This window comes from Suncus etruscus, chromosome 6 (genome assembly GCF_024139225.1).
Source record: "Suncus etruscus isolate mSunEtr1 chromosome 6, mSunEtr1.pri.cur, whole genome shotgun sequence".
NCBI classification, from domain to species: domain Eukaryota; kingdom Metazoa; phylum Chordata; class Mammalia; order Eulipotyphla; family Soricidae; genus Suncus; species Suncus etruscus.
Window position 1 is genome coordinate 82,913,623 of NC_064853.1, and position 17,558 is coordinate 82,931,180.

At 34.8% G+C, this 17,558-nt stretch overlaps 1 protein-coding gene across 1 annotated transcript in view; it reads left to right on the forward strand.

Moving 5' to 3' along the window:
- The window catches only part of NLGN1 (neuroligin 1), a 975,153-nt gene that overhangs the window by 899,444 nt on the left and 58,151 nt on the right, over window positions 1-17,558 (forward strand). The gene's annotated exons all lie outside the window — the stretch shown is intronic.

Sequence of the window (17,558 nt, forward strand, 5' to 3'; positions counted from 1 at the left end):
TCTCACATTGCACACTACAGGCCCAGGATGTTTCTATTGGTAAGCAAGACAGCGGCAACAAAAATTCCCAGCAGGCCTGATAAATGTCATTGGTAGGCCATCATTTGAGGACCTCTAATAAACCAAAGAGATAATATAGATTTTGAATTGTAAAGTTTCAGGTACCAATAGAAAAAAGCCAGAATGATAGCATAGCAGATATACATTTACCTTGCCTATAGCCAGCCTGGGTTTGATCCCCTGTATCCCATATGATCATCAGCTTGCAAAGAGTAATTTCTGAGCTTAAAGCCAAGAGTAACCCCTAAGCATTGCTGGGTATGGCCCAAGAATAAAAACAGAAAACACATATGCACACAAAAAGAAACAAGTGTAATAATTTTCTTGAAGGCCAATTTAAGAAAAATACTGAGCACTCACTTACTATTAATTCAGTACTTTTTATGAAGATTTTTGTGAAAAATGAAGTAATTCTTGTTTTTTTGTGGGGGCCTGAGTGGTGGCTTAACAGAAGACAATTTACCTTGCACATGCTAACTTAGGATGGACCACTGTTTGAACCCCCATGTCCTATATGGTTCCCCAAGCCAGGAGCCAACCCTGAGCATCACCAGGTGTGCTACCCCCAAAAAGAAATAAAAGAAAAATGAAGTCATTCTCATCACATAGAAAATAATTATGATTAAGATTTTTCTATTCTGCCATGAAAAATTAGTGTATATAGATGGACATATAGGAATATATTGATTAATCATTATTATAAAGAAAAAATATAAAATATTACTTATCTTTCATCTCTAAATGTACTATCTTTCATATTATTTTAAATATTATTTTGTTAAGATATTACTTTCAATTACATGTACCAATAAAACTTCATACTATATCATTGAATAATAGTTTTTCTATACAATTAATTAAAATATTTCTATATCCTCTATATTTTCAAGTAAAGAAATACTTCATTTAAGCTGAATTACATGAAATAAAACATCTATATAATTAGTGTTCACACTTTTCTTTCCTGGAGTATTATTTTATATCAAATTTTATATATGTAGAATATTTTCTTGCATGGTCTTATTCTGGACTGCATATTCTTATACCTATTTATAGTGTACTTTATGGAAGACAATTTAGCTTTGCTGCAGAGTATACAGAGTCATGACAAGGGATCTAAGCCATTGGTTCCTGTTCTGCAAAAGGATGAAATAGAATAATTATTAATTCTTAGGTTTGTTGTGAGGATTAAACAAAATAAAACACAATATACTGTTTGCTAAGTGTTTATAAATATTAGATGTTTTCTATAGTAATGGTTTAATATTGTTGGATATGTGGCCAAAATTAACTTTTATTCAAGACACTACTATTGAATTTTGTGAAATTTGAACTAATATTTGAAGGGATTCAAGTCCATACAAGATGAGAGGATTCTTCTAGAACTGAACATCTAGGAAAATCTCTTTCAGAATATTTATGTCAATGAATGAATTAGATTTGCTGCTTGAAATATACCCCAGAGCTAGATAAGAATTGTAGGAACTGTCAAATATGTGTCCAGGAAAAGCTCATGAATAGATAGATGCTCTATACACATTACCATTATAGTGCTTCACAATTCACTATTTTACTTCTATATAATCAAATGACAATCATTAGATGCCTTCACAAATCAAGCAGTGAATTGTTATTCAAGCATTCCATTTCAATCTTCCACAAAAGTATAATCAACATGTGTGAAAGAACTACTATGATTTATAGAGTAGCAGTATTTGCAGGAGAAAATACAAAGGCTGTAGGTGTGTAGTGTCTGTCCAAAATCTATATTATAGCTGATAACCAGGCATTTTTTATCATTTTTCATAGATAGTATTTGAAGAGAAACTACCTAGACATGGAAGTGATGAAGTTTCATCACTGATGGTCTGAGTCACAGAATCCTGGAGCCCAGTGCTAAGGCACCAGTGCCCCAGTTTAAATTTAGCCTCTTGTCTCCATGCTTGATAAGTTGTGTCACTTTGGACAAATTACTTCATTCCTTGTTTCTTCATCTCTATCATGGAATGAATTACCTTGCTATGATCATGCAAGGAGGGAAGGTAATTACTTTCAAACTCCTATACTTGTGAGGTGATGAATAGCTCATAGTTATTAATAATTGCTCAGACAACTTGCCTTTCTTCATCAAAATTTTAGATATGACATCAACAAAATTTCCACAAATTTAGCACAAAAATAAACTTAGATCTGCACATAATGTCTTAGAAACAATCCTTCACTTACTTTTGTTATTAGACACCAAAGCTGAGTGCTTATTGTGCACAAGGCACCCTTTGGAAGGCACTGATATAACCAGACAGATTCTACTTTGGAAGTCCTTTCAGTCTAACAGAAAAGACAATGTGTGAACATCAATATCTGGTCCACTTAGTAGAAAGTGGCAAATATATCAATACAATAGATTTAGGAGAAAGTGCTATAAATGTTGAGGACAGAAAGTTTAATTTCAACTAATAAAGGTCACAATATAGTAATATTAACCACATTCTCCTTTTACAAGGGCTTTTATGTGGACTAAAATCTCACTCCATCCTCTTTCTCTGCCATTAAATTCAGCGATTTTATCTTTCTTAATCTAAAGAGGCCTTTTAGCCCTCTCTTACTGCTACTCTCCTTAGCTATCAGGCACAGATATTTTAATCACTTAGGGTAGAATAAAAGCACTGGCAACTTTTTGTTCTCATCCCAGATAAATAGTATCTTTAGATAGGTGAGTATGCCCCAGGAGTTTAAATAGGGACCAATTTACTGTTGCATCTTCTAAAATTCTTTTTACTTAGAATCACTACTGGGATTGCTACTACAACCTCTATCTCTCAGTTCTGCCTTCTCTTTGGTATAATTCATTGACTTCCTCAGCAATGTCAGGTCACTGAAATTTTTCTTATATTGTAATTAGAGGTTCATAATTTTATCTGGGAGGAGCAATAGAGATGCACGCACAGAGTTGATTGATTTCAGCACTGCTGTCCTCAGGAACATCTCCAGGTGATCTTTTGGAGGCCTCCATTACTCAGGGCCAAAGCAGCTCTAGCACTGAACCATGGGCCTTGTTGCAACAAATCACTAGCAATGGCCTAAAAAAAAACAAAAAAACAAACAAATAATCACACACACACACACACACACACACACACACCACATTGATGGGAAGACGATCATATACACTCCCACAAATTATAAGAAAGAGTTTGGATTTTCAAATGTGAGTAAATAGATTCCAATGGGATATAAGCAATCTAAATTTTTCTTACTAAATGCAAAAGAAGAGGGCACATTTGTAAACTATTTCTAACATAAATGTCTCCCACCAGCATTTGTTATCCTTTTCCAACTAAAGCTGTCTTGGATTGGAGGGAAAATAATGAGTTTACATGGAAATGTAATAAATAAACCTAGGTTATTTCTCTCTCTATCTCTCTCTCTCTGGTTCTCTCTTCACAAAACCTTATAAATGGTTTCATACTGAAGCAGGAGTTTCTCCCTTATGTTTGTTTTTATTTTAATTTATGTTTTCTATTTACCATATTCTTGGATCACCTTTCTAATTTTATATTCTTCCTTCTCTATTAGTTTTTTTCCTTTTACTATATTTAGCTTATGTTTTCATTCATCTTATTACCTTTTTTTTTTTTTTTTGGTTTTTGGGCCACACCAGGTAACGCTCAGGGGTTACTCCTGGCTATGTGCTCAGAAGTTGCTCCTGGCTTGGGGGACCATATGGGACACCGGGGGATCGAACTGCGGTCCGTCCAAGGCTAGCGCAGGCAAGGCAGGCACCTTACCTTTAGCGCCACCGCCCGGCCCCCATCTTATTACCTTTTTATGTTCCTTTTCCATCTCCTCTCTTTTCTCCCCCCTTATTTCTCTAAAATATATCTTCCATACAGAATTGCCATTACAGAAGACTAATTTGGGGATAAAATTACTTGATTTTGAGAATAAACTTTTTGCCTTACTAAGTGAAGCAAAGAGGACCTGACGTTTTATTTCATTCTCTTCTTCTCTTTAAAAGTCACTCTCACTATTTGAAGATGACATGATACTTTATTTGGAAAATTCTAAAGACTATCATAAGGCTTCAGAAACAATAGATTTGTATGGATAAGTGGAAGGCAACAAAATTAACATGAAAAAAAAACATGCCTTCTTATATACAAATAATGAAAAAGAAGAGGCATTGAAAGACACAAACAATCCCATTCAAAGTAGTACTGCAGAAAAAAGGAATCTTGGAGTCAACATAACTAAAGATGTGAAAGACTTATGCAAAGATAATTACAAAATACTTCCCAAGAAATAAAAAAAAGGATATAAGATAATAGAGACATATACCATTTGTATGGATTGGAAGAATTAACTTCTTTAAAATGGTAGTACTCCTAAAAGCATTTTATAGATTTAATGCAATCCCTTTAAGGATATAAGTGACATTTTTCAAATAAATGGATTAATTACTCTTGAAATTCTTGTGAAAAAATAAGTGCTTATAAATAATTAAAGCGATCCTTAGGAAAAAAAAAGATAGGAGGCATCACTTTTCCAACTTTAAATTGTACTACAAAGCAATAATCTTAAAACCAGCATGGCATTGGAATAAAGACAGATGCTCAGTTCAATAGAATAGACTTGAGTATTCTGAGAATGACCCCAAGGCTTATAATCAATTAATCTTTGATAAAGGAGCAAGAAACACAAAGTGGAGCAAGAAAAGCCTCTTTAACAAGTGATGCATGTGATCAGCCACATGCAGAAAAGCAAACTCAGACCTCTCTAACACCATGTAAATAGGTCCAATCGAAATAGATTAAAGACCTGAAACCAGGGGCCAGAGCAGTGATGCAAGGGGTAAAACATTTGCCTTGCCTTCTTTAGACTAGGGCAGACCATGGTTCAATCCCCCTAGGGTCCCATATGGTGTCCCAAGTCAGGAGCAGTTTCTGAGCGCATAGCCAGGAATAACCTCTGGGCATCATTGGGTGTAGCCCAAAAACAAAAACAAATAAACAAAAAAGACCTAAAACACACATACAGTACATAAAGAAAAACATAGGCATCTTCAAGAAGGAAACACCCTTATTCAAAAATAGTGAAAGCAAAGATAAATAAATAGGACTGTATTAAAGTGAAAAGCTTTTGCACTTCAAAGGAAACACTGACTATAATACAAAGGTTACTCACAAAATAGTACAAACTATTCACCCAAAACCCATCTGAAAAGAGGCTAATGTCTAAGTCAATATAAAAAGTACTGACAGAATTCAAGAAGAAAAAATATCTAACTCCATCAAAAATAAAGGGGAGAAAAAATGAACAGACATTTCCTCAAAGAAGAAATACAGATCGCCAAAAGGCACATGAAAAAACGCTCCTTATTACTTATCATCAGTGAGATGTAAATCAAAATAACTGAGCTATCATCTCATGTCACAGAAACTGAAGTTTGCACATATCAAAAATAATAAGGAAAAACTAGTGCTGGTATGGATGCAGGAGAAAGGAACTCCTATTCACTGCTGGTGTGAATGCATTCTATTCCAGCCTTTCTGGAAAACAATATGGATATTTCTCAAAAAACTGGAAACTGAGCTTCCATATGATACAGCAATAATCTAGGAACACAAAAGCAGCATGCAATAAAGCCCTCTACATTACTATGTTCATTGTAATACTATATACAAAAGCCAGAATCTAGAAACAACCCTGGTGTCTGAAAAAGGATGAGTGGCTAAAGAAACAAGTACACAAGTGTACAAGTACACAATGGAATACTGTATAGCATTTAGGAAAAAATAAAGTCATGAAATTTGCCCATACATGGATGGATAGCACTACGTATTATGGAGCATATTATATAAAATGAGTCAGAAAAGAGAAATGAGTCAGAGGGGGAAGGATAAACAAAGAATAGTCTCACTCATCTGTGATATATAAGAAAAATAAAAGACAATGTGGTAATAATTAAACATTAGAAACATTAGAGATGAAGGCAGTTAGCGTACTAACTGCACTGATAACTACCATGACAATGAGATAGACAGAATGCCTATCCCAGAGACAAGCAGGAGACAGAGGTCGGGGAGGGAAGTGGGTACATTGGTTTGCTGGAAAATTGCATTGGTAAAGAACGGTCTGCAATTCTATGACTGAAACACAACTACAAAGATTTCTGTAACCTGAGTGCTTAAATAAAGAAATTAATTTAAAAATAGGCACATCTATTTCCACATGAAAGGACTGCTAATGATCTACCAGAGTCCCTCTGTAGATGGAATCCAATCATATGCTGTTGATTGCACAACTGCCTTTGTGTTGGTGGTATACCAGATAGTGAAAATAGCTTGACTACTTTATTTCCAAGTATGAGGGTGTTTTTCTATGTAAAGAAAATAAATCTTTAAGGCAGTTTTGAAACTTGAGGTCTTTTTATCTAAAGGGCCATGCATTTCATGGTAATTTGTTTTCTTTTCTTGTTATTTATGCGCCATTTTTCTGTAATATTAGCTATAGCACGTATACATTTTCAATCTTTGTTTCTCTGTCCTCTACTATTAGACTTTTTTTATAATCTTATAATATTGCCTGCTTCTCAGAATGTTCATTTTCCATGGCAACAGAGATGCAAATGAAGAATTCTGATGTTACTTTGGGGATGAAGTTGAGGCAAACCTGTGCGTGACTCATCCCAAAGTCTGTTATTCTGGAAAAAGTATCTGCTTCATTAATAATAGAGGTCTCCACTATGATGACTGTGCCAATTTCCTCACCATAGGAGTTACTAAGTTGCACTTGAATAGAGGGCAGAATTTTAACCCTAGATGAATGCTGGAATGTGTCAGCATAACTTTTTCCTGTTATCTGGGGTGTATTTGGTCCGTTTTTGTATTTTTCTAAAAGGGAAAGCATTTCCTTTACCATTCTAGGATGTTATTTTGTTTACTTTTCTTTTTCTGTTTGCTTGTGTAATACACCCCTAGGTATTCAGGGGCTATTTTTGACTCTATGCCAAGGAGTGACCTCAGGTAGTGCCCAGGATATGTGATGCCAGGAACTAGAAGTAAGATTGGCAGGATGTAATATAAGTTCCTTAACCCCTGTAATATTTCTCTGACCCATATTTTTTCCTTTGGTTTTATTTTATATTAAAGTTACACTCAACAGTGCTGGGAGATACTACACTCTTGACTCTATACTAGTGGTAGAGGAGAGGAGAGCCCAGGTATTCATTTTGGTGATGCTTAGGAGACCATGGATGCTCCTTTCAAAATAAGTACTTTGTACATTCAGTTATCTCTTCAATCCTGGGTTTGTGGGTGTTTTTGGACATTGTTTTAAGATTTTGTTTTGCTTTGCTTTGTTTTTATTTTTGACAGTTACGAATCTGTCACTGAAAAGTGTATGGATGTCTAACCAGAACAGATAGTGTCAGTATGTGTTGCTTGCTTCCTAAAGCACACCACTAAAATTTCTTTTATGTTTGTTAAATTTCTAGTGATGTTTATTCATCATCTCATCTCTGGCTAGCAAAAATTTCTTGATGCTGCCATGACTGAGACAAGAAGTTTTATTTCTCCGGGCCGGTGAGGTGGCGCTAGAGGTAAGGTGTCTGCCTTGCAAGCGCTAGCCAAGGAAGGACCGAGGTTCGATCCCCCGGCATCCCATTTGGTCCCCCCAAGCCAGGGGCAATTTCTGAGCACTTAGCCAGGAGTAACCCCTGAACATCAAATGGGTGTGGCCGAACCCCCCCCAAAAAAAGAAGTTTTATTTCTCTGAACAGTCTGACAAAAGTTATCATTCCAACTACTGCTAAGGATTTTCTTTTCTAATATTCAGAATTGTTTGAGACCCTGGGTTTGAGTAAGGAATACGAAGGCATTCACCCTTACAGAATACTTGCTTTCCAGCATCTTCCTGTACAGCTAAGGATTCATGAGTATGAGAGAAAAATCATAGCATAAATGCTTTGAATCATTTTATGTTCAAACCTACTTTTTTCCCTTGGATACTGCTATTTCATCATGTACCATTCTGTTTCAGTTGCAGAAGGCAGGTAGAGATCTATAGCATCAGAACACCAAAACACATGAGAGAAATGGCTAAGACCATAGAATATCTCTCTCCTTTCCTAGATCTACTAGTATTATTAAAGTGTCACCTTGAATTGTAGCTCTGAAGCAGATTCATTAAAAAATGCCATTTCTTTCATGTACTTTTGACCACATATTTTTCTTATTTGAGGGAATTTCTGTTCATCTCTTTGTCCATTTTGGAGGCAAAACATTCCCAAACTCATTTTTGATGGTAGATATATTTTTTTCTTTTAAGCTCTATTAGTGCCTTATATATCCTAGATATGAACCCCTTATCTGATGGGTATTAGATGAATAGTTTTTTTTTTTTTTTATCTGTGGGCATTCATTCTGGTCACCATACACTTTGAGGTGCAACATTTTCTTAGCTTAATATAATGTTATCTTTGCTTTCACTTGCTGGGTCAGTGGCATTTCATCCTTGAAGATGCCTTCAGGGGCCGACGTGGTGGCGCTGGAGGTAAGGTGCCTGCCTTGCCTGCACTAGCGTAGGATGGACCGCCATTCAATCCTCCAAGCCAGGAGCGACTTCTGAGCGCATAGCCAGGAGTAACCCCTGACTGTCACCGGGTGTGGCCCAAAAACCAAAAAAAAGAAGAAGAAGAAGAAGAAGAAGAAGAAGAAGAAGAAGAAGAAGAAGAAGAAGAAGAAGAAGAAGAAGAAGAAGAAGAAGAAGAAGAAGAAGATGCCTTCAGCTTCAAAGTCATAAGAAGTTCTGCCTACCTTTTTCTCCCTGTACCTTATGGCTACAGGGTTAATATCAAAGTCTTTCATTCATTTTGAGTTGAATTTTGTGCACAGTGTTAAAAAAGAGATCTGAGTTCATTTTATTGCATGCATGTAAGTAACCACAATTTTCAATACCACTTGTTGCATTTTTCTCCACTTCATGTTTATTGCTTTTTTTTTTATCAAAAATTAATTGATAATGTACTGAAAGTTCAGTTTCAGTATTTTAAGGTCTATTCAATTCAATGGAATCCCATTGTCTTTATCCACATACCATGCTCTTTTAAATAACTGTACCTTTTAGTGCAGTTGAAATGAATCAGAAGGAGAGGGATAGACAGAATATTTGCATTCATATAGGATGTAGAATAAAAAAGATAGCATGGTAATAATATTCAAAGACAATAGTGACAGATCTATAAGGACCAATCCATGGTAAGAAACTTGCCACAAAGAAGTAGGGAGTGTGGTTAGGCTAGAGAAGAGACCAATATGACAGTGATAGTTGGAAATGATCACTCTGTATAAGAATTTAGTGCTCAAAGGAAGTAAAGTGATATGCATGATACTCCTTCAGTAAAAATATTGCAAACCCAGTGTTTAAAAGTAAGAGAGAGGGAGAGAGAGAGAAAGAGTGAGAGAGAAATGTTTCCAATAGAAGTGGTAGGGAAGGGGAGCTCAGGAGGGAAACTGGTAACATTGGTGATGGGAGATATGCACTGGTGAAGGGATGAGTGCTGGAACAATGTATGACTGAAAACTCAATAATTAACAACTTTGTAACTCTATCCATGGTAATTCAATTAAAATTTATTTAAAATATTATAATTTTTATATTGTATTTAAACAATTTCAGATTTAAATAACCACACTGTCACTATCCTGTTATTGATAGAGGTCTTAGACAGGTTTTAGGGGCTTATTCTGAAGCAGTGCTCAAGTAATTTGAATGCTGTTCCCAATAATACTCAGTCAATTGGGCCAGACCTTTCAGTTCTAGTCTCTGATTTTGGGGGAACCGTATGGGCCTCTTCAGTGGTGTCTTGGGTTTATGTAGTTTCAGAGATTGAACTAGAATGATTTATAGGCAAAATAGGCACCCTTGACCCTTGTACTATGCCCTCAATCCCCATCTCTCTTTTTTTAATTTAGAACTATTCTACACATAGACACATAACGTATTTTCTAGTAGGAACACTAACTTGATCCAGCTATCACAAAATTTCTACTGTACTCATTGTTTTAAATATATGCAGATATTTTTCTCAGAATAACATTATTAACACTTTTAGAAAAAGGAACTAATACCCAAAAACAAGTTTTATTTATTCCTATTAAACATCAGTCAGTATACTTACATCTACAAAAGCCAAATTATATACAATTTATGGTTATGTAAAGTAAGTATTAGGACTAGAAAGAGATCGCAAAAGGCTAACTAGCACATGTTATCCAAGCTGGTTGTCTTGATTTCATCCCTAGAAATTTAAATGTCTATGCCTTCCCACAAATAACAAATGAGCAAATAGCTGAGAGTATTTCTTCAAAACTCTTGAAGATGTCCTCCAAACCGAAAATGTAACTGATAATTCAAGTGTAAGTAAATACCAGTTATCATAGATTCCTTTTCTAGCTCATCTCTCATCTCTTGCAGAACTTACTATACATATACTACTTTCCAACATTTGAATTTTTAGTCAGGTGAAATATGAAATTGAATATTAATTGCACATATATTCTTTTAAGGATATAGTCTGGGTTGGAGAGATTGTTCAGTGGTGAAGGCACTTGCTTTGAACATGGCTGACCCAAGTTCAGTCATCAAAACAGCATATGATCCCCAGATTTCTGCTAGAAGTAAGCCAATGTACTGCAGGGTCTGGCAAAAAAAAAAAATAGCAACAAAATATTGTAAAAGGTACTATCTGTAAATTCCTCTGAATTACCATGTTACCATAGCTATAGAGGATTGTTAGAGGATTTACATAAAGTACAAATAATAACGTGACAGACATACTTAGTAAATGAATCATACAATCATTTATTTGTGCACTTTCTTGAGTCAGAAATCATGTAATTGTGCTTGACATAATTATTATGCCACTTTTATTCATTTTAATATGCTTAAGAATAAAACCTATTTTTGTATGCTCAACAAATATCTCAAATAAGATGGAAATATAATTGTGGTGATTTTCCCCTAAACATCAACTGAATTTCCCTCTTCAGAAAAATGAAATACTAAAAACAAAGCACTTGAAGATATATTATTGATTCTATCTTAATTTCATTTTGGAATATAATGAAACAAATGTTGAATATAAATATTATATCTTTGTAATTTTTAAAAGAAACGAAGATGTTTTGAATGCCATTGCTCATTATTACTCTGGCTTTCTTTTTTTTTTGATTATTTTGCATATCTCTCAAAATATGATAATAAATGAAAATTTTAACTTAGTTAATATTGAAAAATTAAAGTATCTAAATTTCTGTTAAAATTAATATTTAACTTAACACAGTAATCTTTTTGTTTTTCTTTTGAGGTCATAGCAGTCAGTAGATCTCAGGGCTTATGCCTGGCCCTTTTCTCAGAGAAAATTTCTAGTAGGACTCAGGTGGTCATATATGGAGCCTTGGAACAAACCCAGATTTGATCAAACCCAGCCAAATGAAATGCCAGCACCCTACCCACTTCACTATCCCTTAGGCTCTGTAATTATTTTTAAAGTTTAAATTCATTAGGATTTTTGTATGTTTTAGTGTACATATACTTGTATCTGTAACCATTATGTAGTTATTTTGTTTTTATTTTATTATAGCTTTTGAGTTTTGGGCCACACCCAATGACGCTCACTCCTGGCTATGTGCTCAGAAATTATTCCTTGGGGTTCATATAGGACGCCAAGGGATCAAACCAGGGTCCTAGGTTAGCGTGTGCAAGGCAAACACCCTTTGATTTGCACCAGTGCTCCGGCCTCAGTTTTTTATTTTATTATTTAAATGTATTAGCACAGGCATTTAATTTTAGAATCATTAATTTGGGAAGTTTTTGATTGTGTATTGGGCCATACCTAACTCTAATCTGGATTTATTTATGAGTCTCAAGCTCTAATATCACTGCTGACAGAGCTTGGAGAACCTTATAAAACGATTAGAATTAAACTTGGATCTACTGTGTGAAAATTAAGTACCCTGCTTGCTTTATGTCTAGACCAGGAAGTTAATTTTTACAACAGCAAAAATAGTAAATCTCGGGGCCAGGCGGTGGGCGCTAGAGGTAAGGTGCCTGCCTTGCCTGCGCCCGCGGTTCGATCCCCCAGCGTCCCATATGGTCCCCCAAGCCAGGAGCAACTTCTGAGTGCATAGCCAGGAGTAACCCCTGAGCGTTACCGGGTGAGGTTCAAAAACCAAAAAAAAAAAAAAGAGTAAATCTCCAGAATCAATTCAATACTTTTACTTTATAATTTCTACTGTAAGTTTTCACTTAAAATAATTAGATGATTATGTTGTCATTTAAATACAAAATATAGTAGAAGTTAATTTGATTCAAACATGTGTTATTTTCATTCTAATGTTCTTCTAGTATAACCTAGAAATAATGTCTGTTTATAAGACTTCCAGAACTTACATATCTAGTTTTACAAGATTATAATGAAAATTTCTGAGATAATTACATGTAAAAACTTTAATTCGGTGACTAGTGCCGGGCCTTCAGTAGGTAATGGTCAGTAGGTAATTTGTATATGCGCATGCGCACACATATGTGTAAATATTATGAACATATACTCCTATGTATTTCATTAATAGTATATTAATGTGATCATAAAGCTAACAGTTTATATTATATGTGTTTCAGGCTCATAATTTGATATCTGTAATTCTATATTATGATCACCCCAAAAGTCGGATCACCATCAACAATATTATGTCCCTTTCTAACCTGCAATTTGTTCTCTGTATCTAAGAGTCCATGTTTGTTTTGTTTCACTATTTTGTGTTAAATTATGGAATCAACATAAAGTGGATATAGGAATTATGAGTTTAATTTGGTTTATCTGGAACTCCTATGACCAGAAGCCTCAATTTTACTTTTATGTCTAAATAAGTCAACCAAATTTCACTACATATCATGACCAGATTTGCTTCAAATCAGAAATCAGTACCTATAGTTCAAATAAATAAAAGGCAGGCTGAATTTTCAAAGCAATTATAGCTAAATTTTTGAGCCAAGACCTCAAGGTTTTGAGAAAGAGTACTATTTCTTATTTTATTTGATATTTTCTGTTTATGCTGTGAAAGGAGAGAAAGCAAAGAGTTTACTGAAGGCTCCTATCCATTGCCAGTCACCAAGGTGGAGGAAGAAGGGCTAGATCTAGAAGATAATGTCAGGCCTCACAGAAAAAGAACCAACTCACAATTCCCAAAATTGTAAATAATGTTTGATCTGCAATGTCTTTTATCTTTCAGAAGGATGTCTTCATGTTTTAACCTCCTACAATTTCCTTTGACACTTAATCTTTCTATAAAGCCCTTTACTTTCTCATAGTCATAGCTGCTCTCCCCGGCATGTCCTCCACTACCAGAAATGAAGAGTGTTGTGTTCTAGATTATTCATTTCCCTCATGGCTCTTCATTCCAATTATTTTATGTTTTTGGCTCTATAGAAGTTACTCCAGAAATTTCCCCAGGCTCCTTTTCTACCCACAATAAAATAATACAGTCTCAGATACTTCCTAAAAATTGGTTTCTATATTTCCCTTTTGAACGATTATTCTAAGGATCTGTGTGGGATAGAGTAAAATAACAACATTAGAACCAGAAATCACCGGTTGTTCCATCCTTCTAGAGCTGATAAGTTCACAATATATTTGCCTTTGTTTACATAGTAAAACAATATTTAATGTCTGTCCTGTCCAAAAAGAAAAAGAGGGCTGGTGAGATCATACAGTCGGTATGATGTTTGCCTTGGTTTACCCAGGTTCAGTGCCCATGTACTCTCCTTCAAATGCTCTCCCACCGTCCCCACCCCCGCTCCCCAGCAACACCAGAAGTGATTCCTGATTGCAGACCCAGGAGTAACCCCTGTGTATGGCGTGGTAGAGCCAAAAAAAGAAAGAAAAAAAAAGAAAACAAAACTACAACAATAACAAAAATACCTGAAAAATAAAAAAAAGGTAAAGTTTTACTCATTGAGCATGTGCCTCCTAGTTTAGTCACAAGAACTATTTCTAATTGAGAGTGTTAAACATAATGATGATTTTCTGTCTTCTTGCTTTATTCCTTGTTTCCCTAGTCTTGAGCCACTCGCAGGAAAAACACATTTTATTAATAAAGAATAAAGCAAATTCTACCCAGTTTCAAAGGCTATTAGCATAACCTTTTATGTGAAAAGTATATATATTTAACATTCTTGCTCTTTCCTTTTTAAAGAACAGTAAAATTTTAATTAAAAAAACTATATTTTTCAAATTTACAAACATGTTTGCATTTGGGCCTCAGTCATAAAAAGTACAGCTCCCTTCACCTGTGCAAAATTCCCATCACAAATACCCCCATCTCTTTCCTCTCCCACCCACTGCTTCTTTTCGAGACAGTGACTTTCTCTCACTCATTACTATTGTTATAATATTATGTTTTTAGTGTAGTTATTTCTCTATCTGCACTCACCACCCTTTGTGGTAAGCTTTATATCATGAGCTGGTCCTTTCACATCTCATCTCTGTTGTCTTTGGTATTATTACAATAATGTCTTTTATTCATTATTATAAATAGTTTATTTATTATGAAATTTTCCTATATATGGATGGACATGAAAACTATAATGCTGAGTGAAATAAGTCAGAGAAAGAGAGATGGACACAGACAGGACAGACATTATATATTGTTTTACTATGTAAACAAAGGCAAAATAATACTCATTTATGGGTATTAAAAAATAAAAGCAGTGAAATTTTGAAACTGAACAATACTTATATGTTTGCTATTTGATACAGCTAAAAAGCTAAGTGGGGTCTGAAAAACTATAAGTATCATTTAATAATTATAAGATATCCTGGTCTAAATTTTGGATTTATATTTGATAGGTAGGGAAATGTAGGAAGTATGTAAGAACTCAACATAGTTTTATTTAAGTCATCCAAAATGAAAAAGGCTAGGTGTTCAAAATATTTTACAAATTATAATAATGGGGCTGGAGAGATATAACAGCAGTAGGGTGTTTTCCCTGCATGCAATGGATCCATGACAGACCTGGGTTCGATTTCCAGCATCCCAAATGGTCCCCGAGCCAGGAGCAATTTCTGAGCACAAAGCCAGGAGTAGTCCCTGGCATCACCAGGTGTGGCAAAATAAAAAATAAAGATAACCACCTTGATCAGTTTACGCCTCAGTTATCTCTTACTCCAATGATCCTACTCAGATCTGACATAAGGTAAGAGCCCTATATGTCTTGCTACCCTAGTTACAGGGTCTGGCATTCATGGGCACATATTTGTTAAACAAATGGCCCAACAAAGGATTCAAACGTGTTCTTAGCTCAATTAACATGAGTACTTTTTCTATTACAAAGAAATTGATTCATATTTTCTTGCCAAGCCAAGTGTATGAACTGAATGGATTTTATTATAGTCAAAGTCTATATGGCTCATACATTTCTGCCACAGGGAATGAGAAATTTCCACTATAAGAATATTTTGTACCCCAGAACATTTTTCTTATTCTTTTCTCCAAGTAAGACAGTCAGAATAATTGTCCCCAATGACCTTTGCTTATGCCTTTTTACAATTATTAATTCTTTGTCAGTCTTCTACTTCACTAAACTATAACATCTTTTCCTGTTTGAACCCTTCACAGTGCCAAGCATAGAAAATTTTACATTCTGGGCATTGAGGAAGAGCTAAATTAATATTCTTGTTAGAGCTATACAAATGAATTTCTTGTGATTCAGACATATGCAAACTAAAACCATTTGCCAAATTCTAATTGGTAAATAATGCAAGCACTGCATGTGTTTGCTTTACTTTCTTTGACTACGGCCTATATTTTTCAAATCCCTTGACACATTATAAAACAAGGCTTTAGTAAAAAGCAAATCAATTTATTTTAACAGAGACTTCTTAAGAATGCCTTTGGGGAACTTGAATGAATGATATTAAAAGGACATCCGTTCTTCACTGTTTCCAGATCATGAAAATATCAGTCATTTCAAATTCTGTGCTTCCTGCATGTCCACCCAAAGGAAAGCAGCATGCTTATTTTGCATTGTTTTTTCCAACTGTCTGTGGAGGTGGAGAGACACAGTTGCATTCAATCAGGTCAAGTTTTATTTTTCTTAGCAAAACTTGTGCAAAACCTGCAAAGAAAAGAATAGAAATGAGGTGATCAGATTTTGCTAACACAGCTTAACAGTGAGTGGATTCAGACAAGTAGAAGAAACAAATGGCAGGTCAAGGCAAATGATTCATAATTGCTGTATCTTGGCATGACCCCATTTCAAACACCTAATTTAAATATGATGAACCATTACATTGGAGTGGGATGTCTAGGATCATATATAGTACAGACCCTCAATGAAAGTTACCTAACCCTCTATAATATTTCTGGCACATGGCTTGCTTTAAGTAATTTGTATCAATAAATAAGATGCAGTATTCATATGTTGCTTTTTAAAGGTATACTATTGTTGCAATGCAAAGCTGTTGAATCATAGGATGGAGAGGAATTGTAATTTATCAATCACAAGAGCCAAGTAAATAAGCACAATACATATAACCTCAATTCAATCAGCAAAAGCTCAAAAGAAGTTAGCAACAGACCTCAAAGAAGTGAATAGTCATCTTACTCATCTTTCTTTTCACTGGACTGTATCTTAGTCTTTAAAGAAGGCTTGTCTTCATCACCTGGTATTTTATCTCTAAAATTTTTGGAGTGCCTGGTACATGATATATATGCAACAATTATATATTGAACGAGTAAATGTGCTCTTGAAAGAGTACAGAAAATGGGATTCAGGAAGTGATGTTAACAAATGATGAGTGGGTGGTGGAATAAGAGGACATGGAGCAACTACAGAGATTCTAAAATGATACAATTTTCTAAAGTCCTGGAAAAGTACAGAATTCAGAAGCCAGAAAGAGATTCAGACTCAAAGAAATCAATATCTCAGTATCTAGGCTAATATTTTTTTTTTATTTTAGAAAAAACTATTTGGTCTAAAATTTGCACTGCTTTCACTCCAGTAAACCTCTTGTTTTTAGACCTTGAAGGTCTAAATTATAGTCCGATGCTCACTTTAATTACATGTGGCAGGTTTTAAATATAGAGAACTTTATTAGCCTGCCATAGTGGCTATAACAAATTACCTCAAATGTAATAGATTAAAACAACTAAAAGTTTATTACCTTATGATCATGTATGTCAGAATTCTATACAAGTCTCCCAGGCTAAAATTAAAGCATCAACAGGATCGCATTATTTTCTAGAGATTCTATTGGGAAATCCGCTTCTTTACTCTGCTGTATTCTATACACAGATAAAGTGCCTTGACTTTTAGGCTTTTCCTTCATCTTCTTGAATAAAAGTAGCTGATCAATTCCCTCTAAAATATCTCTCTGAAATTCTCTTTTGTCCACCACTTTTACATTTAGGAACTCCAAACTTATGATTCCACTTCAT